Source organism: Micrasema longulum, unplaced genomic scaffold (assembly GCF_059751315.1).
Source record: "Micrasema longulum isolate JH-2025_06_02 unplaced genomic scaffold, ASM5975131v1 h1tg000698l, whole genome shotgun sequence".
Taxonomy (NCBI): Eukaryota; Metazoa; Arthropoda; class Insecta; order Trichoptera; family Brachycentridae; genus Micrasema; species Micrasema longulum.
Genome location: NW_028277894.1, coordinates 145,600 through 162,598, shown reverse-complemented (window position 1 = coordinate 162,598; position 16,999 = coordinate 145,600). Strand labels below are relative to the sequence as shown.

At 33.8% G+C, this 16,999-nt stretch overlaps 1 protein-coding gene across 1 annotated transcript in view; it reads left to right on the top strand.

Moving 5' to 3' along the window:
- Nucleotides 1-16,999, top strand: part of LOC148279582 (serine/threonine-protein kinase 32A) — a 174,979-nt gene that overhangs the window by 33,684 nt on the left and 124,296 nt on the right. The window lies entirely within an intron of this gene.

Sequence of the window (16,999 nt, the reverse complement as noted above, 5' to 3'; positions counted from 1 at the left end):
ACACTATAAAAAAAACTAATGTACGCGTTATTTATCATGTCCCAATGTAAAACATATTCTAACTGTTATGTAGATTTGATTATTCATTATTTTCACAAAGGTGCTATTATCTCAGTTCCACTTTTCGGTAGCTGGCTGCTTTTTGCGTAGCAACGTTCAATTAGTCCGCGAGCGCGGAATGTAGAAAAGTACAGAATGACGACTTCTACGGACAGGGACACGGTATGAAATGTTTCCAACAATTCTCTCGATTCGGAAGCTCATATCCAATAATATAAATGTATTCTTCTTTTGAGGGACGCCTTTTTATATTACAAGTTAAAGTACGCCTGTGTTTGACTTTTAAACGTAGAAATACGATAGTAGATTGTACAACATTCAATGACTATTATTGCCATCGAGGGGAGGCGAAACATGCAGCATGGCCAAATGCCGCGGATGCCTTTCGAAAACCTACTTTACACACTCGACATTGGGTTCTCTAGTTCTTGACATCCATCGCACTGGCAACATGCGGACCCGGCGCGGCGTGGGCGGTCGCGCGAGACTCTGACTCCGAGAGCGGACGGAGAAGTCTGGCGAACGTTTACTAACACCGCATGCTCCGACTGAGAAACGGACACGGAGTTAAGATAATTATACGCCATGCAGCATACAACAGACACAGAAAAAAATGGTTATATCGAAAACACAATAATTCAAGATGTTCAAAAAAACACATTTAGAAAATCAAAAATTAAATAGGTACAAAAAATAATAGTAGTTAATTTGAATAAGTCATAAATGTAAGTCCACTGCTGACTGTTCGTCGCGCGTCGGCAGTTCGTGTCAGAACTGCGGGACGCGAACCTGCCTCGGGAGCTGCTCGGAGGATCTTCGTGGACACCGTGCGCTCGAACTGGGGAGCGGACATGGAATGATGATGATGATTATACATTTAAGTTAGGTCCAAAACTTGCGTATTAAGATGCTTATGAACCAAGAAATACTAAGGACAATCGTGCATCGCATCATTTGTAGTATTGTAACGCAACGTCCCTAATGTTTGGAAAAAAATACGAAAAAGACCGAATTGAAATATTTCGCTTAAAGTAATTTTAAGCGAAATATTTCAATTCGGTTTCGGGTAATTTTTTAAAAAACTTTTCGTAGCATCTAACTACCTATTTTTTATTAGCAGCCTGATAAAAGAAACAAATATTAAAAGACGTCTCGAGTACGCGAGAGAAGATTTTTTTTAAATTTTAGTGAAAAATGGGGGTTTCAACCGTTTACGTTTTGTAGCTCTCCGCCCATTTCACTTTTCTTTAAATATAATGACCCAGTACTCACCGCAAGTCGGCTGCGATTAGATTTCCACCCACGCCCACGCTTTACTCAACCGACCGACCGATTCTGGTAAATTACATATTTTATTTAACGAATTTACGCACAATGTCCAATTTAAACAAATCATCATCGCCATTGTTCCATTTCCGCACCTAATGGTGCATAGGGCACTGTATTTGTACATTAATCACCGCGTATCTTGATTATTTTTGTTACATAAAGGTAAGATGATCAGTCTGACGCTTACGCGGACTATGAAATATTCTTGTGTGCAAACACCATTTTAAATAAATATTTCGGATCAACCATGTCGGGAATCGAACCCTAGACCTCTTGCGTGGTAGGCTAACGCGCACAGTAACAAATAATAGTAGCGATGCCATAAAGAAAACCCAAGCCAAGTTAATACATTAGACAGGCATTATGGAATCCAGGTTAGTTCTACAAATATACACTTAATTTATTTGGAATATATTTTCAGTTTATTTGAAAAAAAAAACAATTTACGGTAAAAAATTTACGATATTGATTTTTATTTACAAATCTAATCATTCCGGTAGAGGCGCATGGAATCCATAATTAGTCTTATGTTGACTGAGGAACAGAATTTCATTATTTCTGAGTGATGATGCGAAGGAACATTAAGCGATATTTGTTGGAGAATAGCCGGGACATTAAATAAACTATTAAGTATTTTAAACATGCAAATTTAATCTGCATTAAATCGACACTGTAAGAGATGAGATATATATAGGAAAAGTTCCATCTCAGTATAGTTATAGTTTTTTAATGTTTTTTTTTAAAATTCTATACGTACCGCGGGTTCTACTTATAATCTTGGTATAAAATTACGCCTAGGCATAGTGATAGAATAAGGTTGGTATAGTTTAAAAAATTCACTTTTTAACCTCGCATAAAGTTTTACCAGGTAAAGAGTGGGAATACTGACCATAGAAACTAAGTCCAAGTTTACTTCTGCGTCCAACGTAGTAAAACACTGAAACGAGCCTGTGATCAGTTATATGTCACGTGTTTTAGTAGGAAAATCTCGATTTTAACAATTTAGAAAACATGTTGTCTTTTAAGAGATTTAAAATTTTGAAATATAAATTATTAGTGTAAAAATTATCACAAAATTTATATTACATTTACATAAGTTTTATTTAGCCTGTTTTGAAAATGATACCTGCTTCATTTTGCAATTTTATGTTACATATTCAAATTCATTTAATGAAAATATAAGCATTGTCACGTAATGGAAAATAGGGCTCCAGCAGTCATGAGACCAAAGGGAGTGTACATATATAGGTACTTAACGACTGGCTCGGGTGGAATGGCAAAGCACGATACTTCCTCAGTGGGTGGATTCTTTTACTTTGATGTTGGACGGCTTCCTTTTCTGGATTAATCGTGGCGTAGGGGGACTAACTACTTATTAAAAACGGATTTACTATACAAAAGACGATTTATTGCGATCGCATATAGTAAATATAAAAGGCAGAACAATTAAACATGAATAAGACATTGGTTAGTGAAGTTTACATTGACGACTCTTTGCCAAACAGTACAAATTATGATTGACAAAAAATGGATTTAAGCAGCCTGGGCTGTGTGTGCATTACCAGGTAAATGACTCTACACGAGGCGTAAGAAGTATGAAAATGAACGTGGGACTTATGTGTTATGACGGAGCTGCGGCGTGGTGAAACATCGAGGGGGCCACTTGCCACTCGCGGCCCGGGTGGAGGTTGCTGGCCGCGTCGCCGGAGCCGGTGAGGGGTCCGTGCATGAGCTGCCGATGGCTGAACGTGCTCGGAGTTCAGCGGCAAGGTGTGGAGCCAGGTCAAGCGATCTGCATGAGGGGATCGGGGAGCGTACGTGGTCAACCACACGCTAACGGCTTTTTGAACCGTAAGCGGCCGTTGCAAATGTGCGCGGGCCGTTGGATCGCAAACGGTCCTCTCAAACCGGAGGTCCTAACATGTGCGTGGTCATCCTGATGTGAAGCGGCCTAACCCTCACGGAGTGAGGTCTAACCGTGACGTGTGTGGTCTGACCAAGACGTGATGTGGCCTAGCCAAGATCATGGTCTAACCCTGACGAAGTGAGGTCTAACCCTGGCGGATAGTGATCTTACCCTGACGCCCTACATTGAATTTTCAAATATATTAGTATATTGATAAGCTGGAGGGCTTTTAAACTGATTGGAGGAGTGGCGTACTACGTACTTTAATCTAAATTTGACAAGGACACTATTTATTACTGGCCACGTGGTTATGCGAAACAAAGCTGTGGCGAGGTATTGCTTTGTCCAATTTTTAGTAGAGGGGGCGGCGTGTTTGCGCCTTAAAGCCAGATCCCTCGCTGTGGGTCCAAACAGCCGTGGACCAGTTCGTTCCCGTTTCTCCCCGCGCAGACCGCTACTCTTTCCCTCTCCCAGGGGTAGAATGGGTCTGACGGAACTCCTTTGTTCTCTAATGGAGACCGCTGATGAACGGGGATTACCCGGCATATTGAGCTTTGATTGGTTAACGAACTATGTTCTGATTGTTTTGCGTGTCTATAGTCAGTTATAGATAATTCAGGTTTAAAAATATTTTTAGTACTTTTTCTGATGTTGGAAACGGGGATCACTTCCCTCTCTTCTCAATCCAATGAAGTACATATTATGTACTTCTGGATTACTATCTTTCAGAACAAAGATGCTAAGGCCACCAGATTTTAGAGAGCTCCTTCGGGCAGCTTTTCTCGTTTGACAACGAGCAAATTTTCCGTGCATGTGGGCACCGCCAAGGAGACTTATGTCCTCAGATGCGGTGTTCGGTATGTGGTGGGCAAGCTGTTGGAAACGGGGTACGAAGTATTTATTATGAAAGGCCTATTTGTTCGAGATTATTTTCTGACATCGTCTAAACATTTATCAATGGCATATTTCATTTCAGTATGATTTTTTTTTATTTCATGACTTCTGTCAATTTGTGCGCGGTGTAATATATATGAATCGTCTTTCTTCAATTATTATTATTATTATTATTTTTTTATTAATAAATTTCATAAAAGGTACATGTTTTTTTAAAACTTGTATACAAATCTACTTTTACATATCTAGTAAATGTTATCACTGTAACACTTTAAATGGAGTCAACTATGAGAAAAAAAACAAAAACAGAGAATATATAAAGACAAAAATATAAAATAATAATAAATTCATACTAATTAACATTTAATGCAGTTTTTAAACGTGTTCAAAAAATTTCTTTAGATTTACTTTAAATTTATTTATTGATATATTATTTTTATTTGTTTTTAGTTCATTGGGGAGATTTCTATAATTTTTTACAGCTTTGAAGATAAAGCTATTTTGACCATGAATTTTATTACTATTTTGGTATCTAAGTGACTTATTCATCTTAAATTCTTTTAATTTTTCTTCTTTATAAATTTGTATAATGGAATTACATTAAATATTCTTTTTTGAAAGTCCACGACAGAACTAACATACAGTCAGCTCTTTTATAAGAAATTCCAAGTCTTTAACACCGCATCAAATGTTTATCATTTTTGATTGATTTGGATTTTGCGAAGTACGCTTGACATTTGTTTCGTTCGTTTTGTTTCATTACTAATACTAATACTAATACGAATAACGTTTTAGTATTTGTAATTGCACATGCACACGCAGTTTGTTCATAAATGAAGGCAGAAATGTGGCATGATCAAAAAATAAACTATGGAATACGCTTAGTATAGTTATTCTAGGTGGTAAATATTTTTATAAGGATTTTTGATGTTCGAAGCACTTACTAAATGGAACATTATTATTTAATATATTAAAATAAAATTTAAGTTAGAGGTTTCAGACAACAGGAATTTTATTATTTATAGACGGTGAGGAAGATTTACCGGATAACATAAAACCAGCATTTTACACAACCAATACTAAAAAACACTAAACAAAGAACTGATAAATTTGAACGATCAGGCATTTACAAGATATGTGCCATGACTGTGAGTCATTTTATGAAGCAAAAAAACATCACGTACTTTTAAAACTAGAGTTGAAGAACATAATATGAGATGTCTTAAAAACAATATTTTTTTGGAGTTTGCTGAACATATCCTAACAAATAGTCATTAATTCAACTGTGAAGATGGCATCGAAATTTTTCATACAAACAAAAAAAAGGATATGCACTTGATTTTGTAGGGTCCATAGTCCATAGTCAACGACACACAAGTTTTAAATTAGTTCACCTAAAAAAGACCAATGACCGACGATGCAATGTCATCATTTTCAATCGAATCCAATACATTCGTAAAATGCAACTCTGAGTATTTCACATAAAATCAGAGGGCTGTGTTCTACAGTACATTCACATCGTCCCTACCATGAAGAAATGAACAACAAAGGAACGTCGTCTATAAAGAGACCAGAGGACGCAACCAACGTCAGTCAGCTCGTTCAGTCAGCCCAACAAGATCAGTGCAGTTAGCTCAGCTCCAACATGTAGTTCAAGTGCAGTATCTTCAACCTATCATCGCTGCTACGCTCGCACTACACAACCGAGTGCTGTATCTTATTCGCCATGTAATAAATACGCATTAAACAGCAACCTCGTGTCTTCTCTGTCAATCTCGAACTGGGGTAGGAACTCCAACTAACATCCAACAAAATAAATCCCACAATTATTTGAAATATTGGAGATTAGAAAGGCTGTAAATAAATATTTAAATATTTTTGATAAAAAAATAAATCATGGTAAAAGTCATATTTTTAATATATTCCATCTCATTAAATCAACACACAAAGCCCCCCTCCTCTCTACTCCCGTAGCCGCGCCCACTTTACCCTCACTGTCAAATATGTCAGTTTGTAATTAATCCTTAAGGCTACCGAAACTAGTTGGTTGAAGTGATACATAAAAACAAAGTGATTATATTAAGTATTTATTTTCTCATACCGGGTATAAATAGTTACACCGGGCATAATTATTCCTTAGTACAAGGAAATCTTATATGTTTATAGTAAAAATCTTAATTTTCAATATTTTTTGTCATATTACAGGCTACAAATGATGCAACGCAGTATTTTTCTATTAGTAAGCGAGCTAATAAGCTTGAGCCCTGTTTTAATAATATAATTGAACAATCGCTATTTTAGAATATTGTAATTATTTTAATTTGAAGAAACTGCGTTTTTTCTACATTGTTCTTTACTGGTGCTTTTTTAAGATTATAGAGTCTGTGAATTTCCTCCTCGACCAGAAAAATGAATTTTTCATCGAATATCCCACCCGTTTTCTGAAATTCACCATTCTCAGCACGTTAGGCAAATGTCAACTGATAATATTAACAGTACGCTCTTATATTCACAAAGATGGAAAAACGAACCGATAATCCGATTGGTTTACAACTAAAATAGAGTTTTTCATGTTTTATTCCTTTGAATTTTTATAATATTCTTTCAAACTCGAGCGCAGTTATCCGAATCTCGTTTCCAATCATAATACAAAATTCAAATTTTATTCCGATTGCTTGTGCAAATAAGAAAAAAAAATCCATCAAATATTTTTTTATCAAATTTTATATTAAAATATAAACCTTTGACAAAACATGGGTTATTTTAGGAACATAAATCTTTAGTTACATATTTCAGGAAAAGGTAGTTAAATATTTAGGTGGAGAACATTTTATAGAAAAATTCTAAAAGTATAAACATTTGCAAAGCTTACGACGCTGTCATTGGTTGGTTTAAGTGGCCACTTTACAAATAAACTATTTATTTATTTTTATTAAAAGCACTTTTATTTTGGTTATTCATTACAACAAATCAACTTATTTTTTAACCATCCTTTTTTTTTCCACTGACTGGTTTCAAAGCTTCATGGTCTCAAAAAAAAGATTTTTATATCTTTCGTAAACCAACATACGAGTACACAGACACAATGATTTATGATTCTTCCAATCTCACAATTGCCACTAAACATTTTGCATTTCACTATATGATCCATAGGTTAATTCATGTTCCACTGTCTATAAAGCAGGGGTGAGCTATCCTAATAACCGATTATTTGCAGTTTACCATATTTTTTTGACATCGAAAGTTATGTTTTAGATTACATTATTATTAGGAAAAAACATATCACAAAAATAGTAATAATAATAATAATAATTCATTCCATTCCTTGGGTAAATCAATTTACATCATATTCCATACAGCGAGCAAGCTGCGTCTCTATCTTTAGCCAAAATTATTACTACCAGATTACAGGAGCTGGCGTGGCCAAAGATATAACATCAATTTCATTACGTCTTCAAACTTCAAATTTCAGATTTACCTTTAAAAAAATCACTTACGATTACAGTAAAATCTTGCAGCTTTCCTAAATGCAATTTAGTCTTTTAACTCTCCTTCATAAGGGCTATTATTTTTTTAAATAAAACTGCTTCACTTAAGACAGTGCAAGTGAGATAGTATTATACGCACCCATTAAAATGTGAAAAGGAGATAACGAATATGTGTACGAGTATATAACATAGAAGTTAAATAATACTTTAGTCCTGTTTGGTGGTTTGAAAGTTAATTTATTGTAAAATAAAAAATATAGCGAATTGACATTTTAATCCTTAGTATCAGTATGGATACTTTATTGAGTTTTCATAAACAAAGATTCGCTAAACAAGAATAAAATATATTTGAATTATAAAAGGTTTTCAACGGACGATGACAGTTTAATTATAGGTTATTCTTCAATATCAATTTTAACTCTAAAAAAAACTAGTTATGATAAAAACGTTACTAGTAAATCAAAATTGAAAAGTGTCACTAAATTAATTCACTAATTATAAAACGGCAATTATTAGTGAACTATCGTTCTCGGTGAGGAATATTTTTAAATAATTTAGATTTTATCATTATTTACTTAGAAATAGTGTTTTACTTCAAGACAAGTAAAGGTAGACACAATTAAGCGAAGATTATTAGTACGATTATGAATAATACTATTTTATAAATCACTTTTTCATCGACTGGACTGGTGCATAAAATAAGCGTACAGATACGTCGTTGCTTTCTTATGATTTGGGTTGGGGTTCGAGCCCTCGCGGGTTCTAGTTTTTTGCCATTACGTTTTTTTTTAAATTCATTTTTTTGTTAATCAAATGTTTGTGTTAAATTAAAAAATATTTTTACTGAAACTATTAGCCGCTAGTGCCATTTGTTAAAGATTATTTATCAAATATAAAATAGTCCAGTTTTTGCAATTAAGTTTTTTTTAATGCATTTTTCATTAATTAAATACGTGTATTAAAAAATAAAATATTTTAATTGAAATTATTAGCCGCTAGTGCCATTTGTTATAGATTATTTATCAAATATAAAATATATTATTGTTATCAAAAACGTTTTTCACTTTGTGGTATGACATTTTACACTTATTTGTTTATAAATTTGTATAAACCACTAAGGTAGTAACCTCGAAACCGGTCGAAGTGTAATTTAAAAAAATTAGCGGTTTATACAAATTTATAAACAAATAAGTGTAAAATATAAAATAGACTTTTTTATGTGCCATACTACCGCTATAGACATATTATCAGAATTGTTGCAGCTTACCAAACTAAAAATTCACCGCTCGCACTGCTACATAGTATTAATAATTTTAAAAAACATCAAAATTAAATAAAACTAATTGATTATAATAATGGACGCCATGAGAACAAAATTGATTAAATGTCAAATCAAAAAGTAAAATATAAACTTATAGATAAAATATTTTATTATTCTCTCCCAATAAATAAATCATTAACAAATGTAACCCACGGAGCTGAAATATTTTTTTTAATGTCAGTTTTTCTAAACAAACTTCTTATTTCTTACTGTTAAACATTAATCCTGCATTCTACATAACTCACAAAAATCACAAAGATAAAGTCCGTCAATACATCTGGCATATAAAGCGTAATGATTGTGATTCAGTCTACATAGAAAAAACACTTAAGGTACCTAAATAATAAAATAAAAAAATGAATTCACAAACTATCTAATGGAAAATAATTATAATTTTTAAAAATACACTGGATTAAAATATCTTCACTTAGAAATAAAATATTCAAATAAAACAACTTCGAAATCTAAGAAATTAAAAAAGTTGCAAATAAAAAGAAGAAAAAAATAACCAAATTAACAATTCTCTCTTTATTCCGCTTTTGTCTAGTTTAAAAGATAGTATTGCCCTACATACTTGGCGACGCCTGAATATGTTAAAATTATTAATATCTTTTTCATCTATTTTGAAATATGTTAATCTAAAGGGGGTTAAACCCTAGGGGGTTAAATCTACCCCTTGTATACAAAAAATTGCAAAAACACAAAATAATCTTTATAAAACTGATTGAAACAGAAGTTTAAACTTTGAAAAATATGGTCTGAGAAGAAGTTTACTAACGGGAAGTAAAAGGAAAAGTTAAGAGTTAAAATTTTGGAAGAGAAAGGATATGTTAGTTTAGACGTGATTTAAACAAATCTACTGTATTAACATCTTTGTAAGTGGATGGGAGATTATTTTACAGTCAATCAGCATGGACACTGAATATCTATATGGAATTTGACTAGATTTACGCATCGTTTCGTTGGAAGGCGAAATTTTTTGTTAAAAACAAACACCATATAGGTAGATTGAGTGTTATCAAAAAGCCTCTGGATTTTATGTTTTTTTTTTTTTTTTTTAATAATTTTTCGTTAACATATTGTTAATTAATAAAGGTATAACTAGGTGTTCAAATTTTATTTTTACAACTATCTCAAATAAATACATTGCGTATAGTCAATTTAATTTAACGGGATTTTCATCAGGAATAATCAAGAAATTTAACAAAAATATAAGAAATAATAATAATTATGGGAAAAAAAAAATTTACATCGGTGTCCTCTCCTGAACCTTATCTTCATTAAACACAGTAAAAATAAGTAATACGCAACTAACTTTAAAATATTATACATTTTTGTTAATTCTGAGTGAAGTAAAAATACATATTTTTTTATGAACACACAGATATCTTTAACATACTTAAAATTTCACGAAATTAGTTAACACCGTTGAAATCCTCGGGGAACTATGTTGGTAGTCTAAGTAAAAAGTTATAATTAATGTTAAGTAAGTAGTCAAAATTCATACGAGCTACTTTAACCTCAAACCGTAGCTTTATGAATCTCACGTACTTATAATGTAAATTAAGAGGTCTACTAAATAATTCGCAGCGTGATGGGCAGTGGGAGGCATTAATCGATGGGCTACTACGCAAAGTTTAGTTTCCCTATCTCAAAAATTGTGTTTTTATTATTATACATTATGGATAAAAAAATCATTTTTACGCTTTGAAGTAGTGAGACCTCAGAATCTAAGTTAAATTAATATCAATAAAATTAATAAAACAATTTTATTTACAACTAGTAACTTTTAATTTTTTTTTTTTTTTTTCAACTAACGGTTTAAAAGCAAACAAGCCTCTTCGTCAAGGTTTACGTAACTAATGAATTAACTCCTATTTTATTTTTATCATGTTAACATGTAGTTAGTTAGAACCCACTGCTTGAAATTGTTTTAAGGAACTTCAAACAGTAAAATCAACATTGACGGGAGATCCTTAAGAGCACCATCCACTTGCAGCTGTTATAGAGTCTTGGGGGACGCTATGTCAGCTGCGCATAGAGGAAAGTTATTATAAATATTCCTAAGAATACAAACTATGCAGATTATGGAGGAGGGCGAGGACATATGGACAGAGGCCAACACGTCGTCCCCACTCCTCAGAATCCCCTCAATGCTTCTGTTTTTTTTAATGAAAAAAATATGTGTTTACACAAAAAATTTACATACATAAACGTATCCAAATATACAAAAACAATTCCTTAAAACTATAGTAACAAAACAAACATACTCGTAACTTATACAACAAACACAAGTAAAAACACGGATATTTACAATGAGAGAACGGCTCTGAATAAAGAAGGACTCCCTGGGTGGTCAGAGGCAAAAGATCCGAACACCACCCCCGTAAAGGGAGGACAAAACCAAAGATTGTGTGCGTTCCGCTCGGAAGGAAGGAAGAAGTAAAATCAACAGACAAGAGAGTTGAAGAATCATGTATGTTTAAACAAAATAAGAATGGTTAATGCTACGCAGTGTGTATAATGGCAGCCAAATGACGGAAAATTAAGAAAATTCAGTTATTGCTTCGAGATACGGCAGGATAGTTTTTTTTATTTATATAAAGACACATATTACAAAAAAATAATAACCCATCCGTAACTTCATGAGGCCGAGACACCTGTGTTGAGTTTAAAGGACGAGATAAATTAATGTCACTGTTAGTTTATATTTATGTACATTAAGTTGCTTATTTTATTATTGCAAATAAAATCTCAAGAAGCTTAATTATTTAGTATAGAGAAAAAATAAACCAGATCCAAACATTGAGATTTCAAGAACCACTATGCAAAATGCTGGGCTTGATCATCTTAGAAGAGCCGTTGTTTTTTGTCTTCTGTGGTGTTAATTCTCAAATTAGTGGATTGAATAATTTACATTTGATTCATTTTTTACTATTGAATAAATCCATTAGTTTTCAATATTAGAGTCATAGAATTAAAAACAGTCCAGAAGGAGCGTAGAATCATATTTGAATACATCAAACTGGGTCTGAAAATCCCTCCACTCTGCCCCACTTTCAACGCGCGCATTCGTGAAGTCTCCTCGCAATGTTGCCAGATGAGAAAAAATATAATCATAACACAAATGTAAGGTAAAAAAAAAAAGCAATTTGTTAATTTCTGTAAAATTTTATTGTGCACGCGGAAACATTGATTGATACAGCAAAGTACATAAGTAAAGGGTCATTTAATAAGAGTAATTGAATTAATGAACTTTGAACTTTAAATACGAAACAATTTTTTTTTGACATAAAATGGATATTTTTATATTATGTTGAATAATATTTGATGTTTTAAAGTAATTTTGGTCAATTGTCCACCACAGAGTTGTTGAATCCAAGGTCCAATTTTTATTAGTTCTCTCATTAGAAGAGCAAAGTAGGGTAAACAAAATGTTACCCTGGAAACACTAACGAAATGTCCAGTTTGATTGTTTTACAATCTAACAGATGGAAAAATAATTCAATTTTTAAGTAATGCATTTGCTACCTACACATTTATTTGCTAATAACCCGTGATCCCATCCTTTTTCTCCTAGCAGTATTTCAACACTTTAAAAAGATACAACGCGGCATGGTTGAATTCAAATCAGGAGTTGCATACTGAGCGACGTCTTCAAAGAAACTAATGGGTCAAAACGTAAAACTACTATTTGAATAGTAGTTTGGTTGCCTTCTGATTGATGCGCGTATGCGGTTTCTGGGCAATTCTTAATTATATTATTAGAGTGGTAGATGATCGTGAATTGCCGTATCTATTTTTCTAGCTAGGTAATAGTATTGTGACGACAATTATTGATATTTGACCTCGTGGCATATAATCGTAATACTCGCCGACAATAATATGTATATAATATCTGCCATTAGGGAGTGACAATATTACGTGACTCGCTTCGGTTAGTTTCGAAGTCTGTTACTAATTTTTCGCGCAACCCTTTCGGGGGATGTTTCTGTACCGGTTTCGGTTCCGAGTTCCACGTATGTAATCGTGTATAGGTACTTTGTTACGGAAAGTATTTTTTATTACAAAATATTCACTAACCCTTCTGTTAAATTTTCAAAGCTGTTAGATATTGTCATCTCTTTTCACTTTTTCCGAACCTAATGGTCCCACTACATACATACGAGTACATAGATACTAACTACGCATGACGCTATCCGATTACGCGTTTACACTCTTTGGCCAACAAATTTACCTGTGATGCAGACATTTTATTATTCTTCCCGATTTAAGGAAGTTCCCGACTGGCTTTTTACGAGTATAAAATATTCCTCCAGATCCCAACACTTACAGATAAAATTAAGTCTTACATAAAATGAGAAAATCAACTTTGATGAAATATACGTCTTGCACATAATAAGCGAGGTAAATTATAAATGCAAAATTATCTAAACAAACCATCACGCCGGTATGTTAATTAAAACTATCTAAACAAACCATCACGCCGTTTCCCCGTAAGTGTAGGCAGAGAGTATAGAACGCCACAACACTCTATCTTTGCATACAGATCTCGCTTCCTCTACATTCATACATCTTCTCATGCACGCGCGCCGATTATTCCGACTTTTGATATGTCCATCTTTAAGTATTTGTTGGATTTGGGCATGCCATGTCTTTCTCGATCTTCCTCTATTTTCTCATCCATCAACATTTGCATTGTAAATATTCTTAGCCGTTCTTTCGCTGTCCATTCGTTCTACATGTCCAAATCTGCGCAGAGATCCTTTCTTGATTTTGTCGATAATGCTTGTCTCAGCCTTACATAAGATACGGATCTCAACATTTGTGCATCTATCGTACATAGGTATACCACACAATCGCCTGAGAGATCGCATTTCGACAGCATTCAGCCTACTTTCATCCCTGTTTTTCCAAGTCCATACTTCGCTCCCATACATCAGGGATGGTACCAGGACTCCGTTGTGAACTGCCAATTTTGCCTCTTGTGACAAGCATTTATTTGCCAAGGTCGATTTAAGTGCACCGTTCACTCTGTTCCCGGCACTCACCCCCCTTTCAATATCTTTCTCAGTCATTCCATCCCTGGTGAGCGTACTTCCCAGATACACAAACCCACTACTTGTTTTAGTATAACTCCATTCACAGTGATTTCACATTTAGTCATACTTTCATTTCTTTCAAAAACCATCACATTCGATTTATCGACATTCATCAGCAAATCGCTTCTCTTGCATACATCGTAGACCTTTCTTACCAAGAATTGCATTTCCTCTTTGTTATTAGCAAGGAGTACAGCATCGTCAGCATACAAAAGACAATTGACTTTTAAATCACCCATTTTTGCTCCCATTCTTAAGCCTTTCAGTTCTTTCATGCAGTTATCGATATACACGTTGAACAGCCATGGTGACATAACACATCCCTGCTTTACTCATTTATGAATGTCAAACCACGATGTGTATGATCCATTTACCCTAACACATGCTGTGCTGTCTTTATACAGAGAAGCAATAGCACGTGTTAGATTTCCGCTTACTCCGTACTCCGATAACACCTTCCATAATTTTTCTCAACTCTATCAAACGCTTTTTGCAGATCGACAAATGCGCAGAAAAACTTTTGGTTTTTTGCGAGAAATTTCTCTGTCATGTTTCGTAAAGCAAATATTTGATCCATACATCCTCTTCCATTCATAAAACCGCTCTGAATATCCCACACTCTATCTTTTGTAATTTTTCTTACTCTCTCAATCAGTATTCTTCCATACATTTTGCCAACAGCGCTCAAAAGACTGATTGCTCTATAATTTCCGCATTCTACTCTTGAACCTTTTCCCTTGTATAGAGGTATAACAACAGCCCTTCTCCAGTCTGTGTATTCTTCTTCTAAACATCGGTTGAAAAGTTTGTGCAGCCATACAAAGTTTATTTCACCACCCGCCTTTATAAATTCTGTAGCAACATTATTAAAACCTTGCGCTTTTCCATTTTTCATATATTTGGCAGCAATTCTTATTTCTTCCATTCTTAACTCTCATGTACCATCATATGCATTTAAATTTACCTGAGGAGGTGCTGCAGTGCTTATATTTTCTGTATGTGTTTCATACACCTCCTCAAAGTATTCTTTTCATCTTGTTTTTATTCCACTATCATTTGTCACCATTTTCCCATCTTTTCCTTTTATGGCTGTCATACATCCACTTTCATTACTGTTTCGGGAATTTTTCACCGCTTTCCAGAATATCTTTATATTTCCTTGGAAGTTCTCGGTCATTTTGATCCCCTCTCTTTCTTTCAAATTTTTTTTTTGTTCACACTCACCTTGTTTCACTGTCTTCTTACATTAATTATATACGCTTTTTAATTCTGCATACCTACTACCAACCGCTTTATTCACTGTCAGCAGATTTAACCATGCTTCCTTCTTTTCTTGCAGTATTTTTTTTATTCCATCGTCCTACCAAGCATCACCTTTCTTTCTTCCTTGTTTCGTTATACCGCATACTTCCATCGCTGATTCACACATACCATTTTTCAAACATTCATATATTGCATTAATACTTATATTTTCCACACATTCATCTTTCAGCCTAAGATTAACGGCCCTTTCAAAATTATCTTTTATGCAATCATTTTGGAGTTTTTCAACTTTGACTCTAGAAAGCGCTTGCATTTTGCGGGTCTTGGACCGCCATCCTTGAAACAAGATTACTCTTGATACCACCAAGAACTGATCTGTTTCCATTTCGGCTCCTCTGTACACCCGCGTATCAACTGTCACAGGCCTCAATCTAGAGTCAATGACTACATAGTCGATAATAGATCTTTCATTGCCTCTCTCCCACAAATCTATTTAAAACATCAAAATATTATTTTTGTTTTTTTTTTCACCCGCAAACCAGACGGTAAAACGCTCGCGGCCCCGCGCGCCGACACCTGGCCCGCGCCGTTACGTTTATTTATCTTATATATAGCGATTTATCCATGATATTTTCGTATCTAATTAAATTATTTAAAGATCTTTTCACTGATTGATCTTTAAGATAATTGCCTTAAAAACAAAACTTCCAAGTTTGGTTACATTTGTTTAATAGTAGATTAGTGTGTATATTGCTGTTAGTACGTAAAATTTGTAAGTGAATTTATATTCGTAAAATTTTTTTCACAGAACAATATTCTAGTCAATCGTGGGGCAGTAAAATTAAACCTCATAAAAAATAAGCTTTGCAATATAAAGATTCAGTACGGTTTGAAAAGAACAAGGTCACAAAAAATGAGCAGAAAGATTTATTTTCTAAAGAAAAGAGCTAATAAAAATGTATTTCGGATTTTTATTACAGTTTAATTTCCTGAGAGACCTTATTTACAAATGAAATATGATTCGAATTTTGATTCCCCAATACTTGAATATCACTCCCAGGGGAAATTGACAACGTCTTTTTCATTTTTATGTGTAACAATTAAAAAAAAATAGTTTCCGTGAATTGCTTTTAAATTACGAGAAATAGGACCAAATTCCAGTGGAGATATATGATATATACGATAGATATGCGACAGTTTAAAAACTAGAAGATAGTAACTTAAGATACTACTTGATATGTTGTGATGTTGTGATGTTGTGATGTTGTGATGTTGTGATGTTGTGATGTTGTGATGTTGTGATGTTGTGAAGAACCTTACTAGCCGCAGCCACTCTGTATAAAGATTTGGAGATAGAATGATTGCTCTCTTAATTTTTAACACCAGATAATATGTTTTCTTCATACATTAAATTTCTCATCTGCATTTTCTCGGAGACGGATGAAGAATACAGCTGAGTGTTTAAAATGAAAGCAGAATCGTAGACAAACGTTTTTGAATTGATGGTAACTTTCAGCAAAACTATAACTGAAAATCCTGAAACAAAATCAAGTGGAAAAAAATCCGCCCCGTAATGTAGTGGTTTATTTGTTTTCCTTCCATGCTGAGGTCCTGCGTTTAATACCAAGGAGGATCA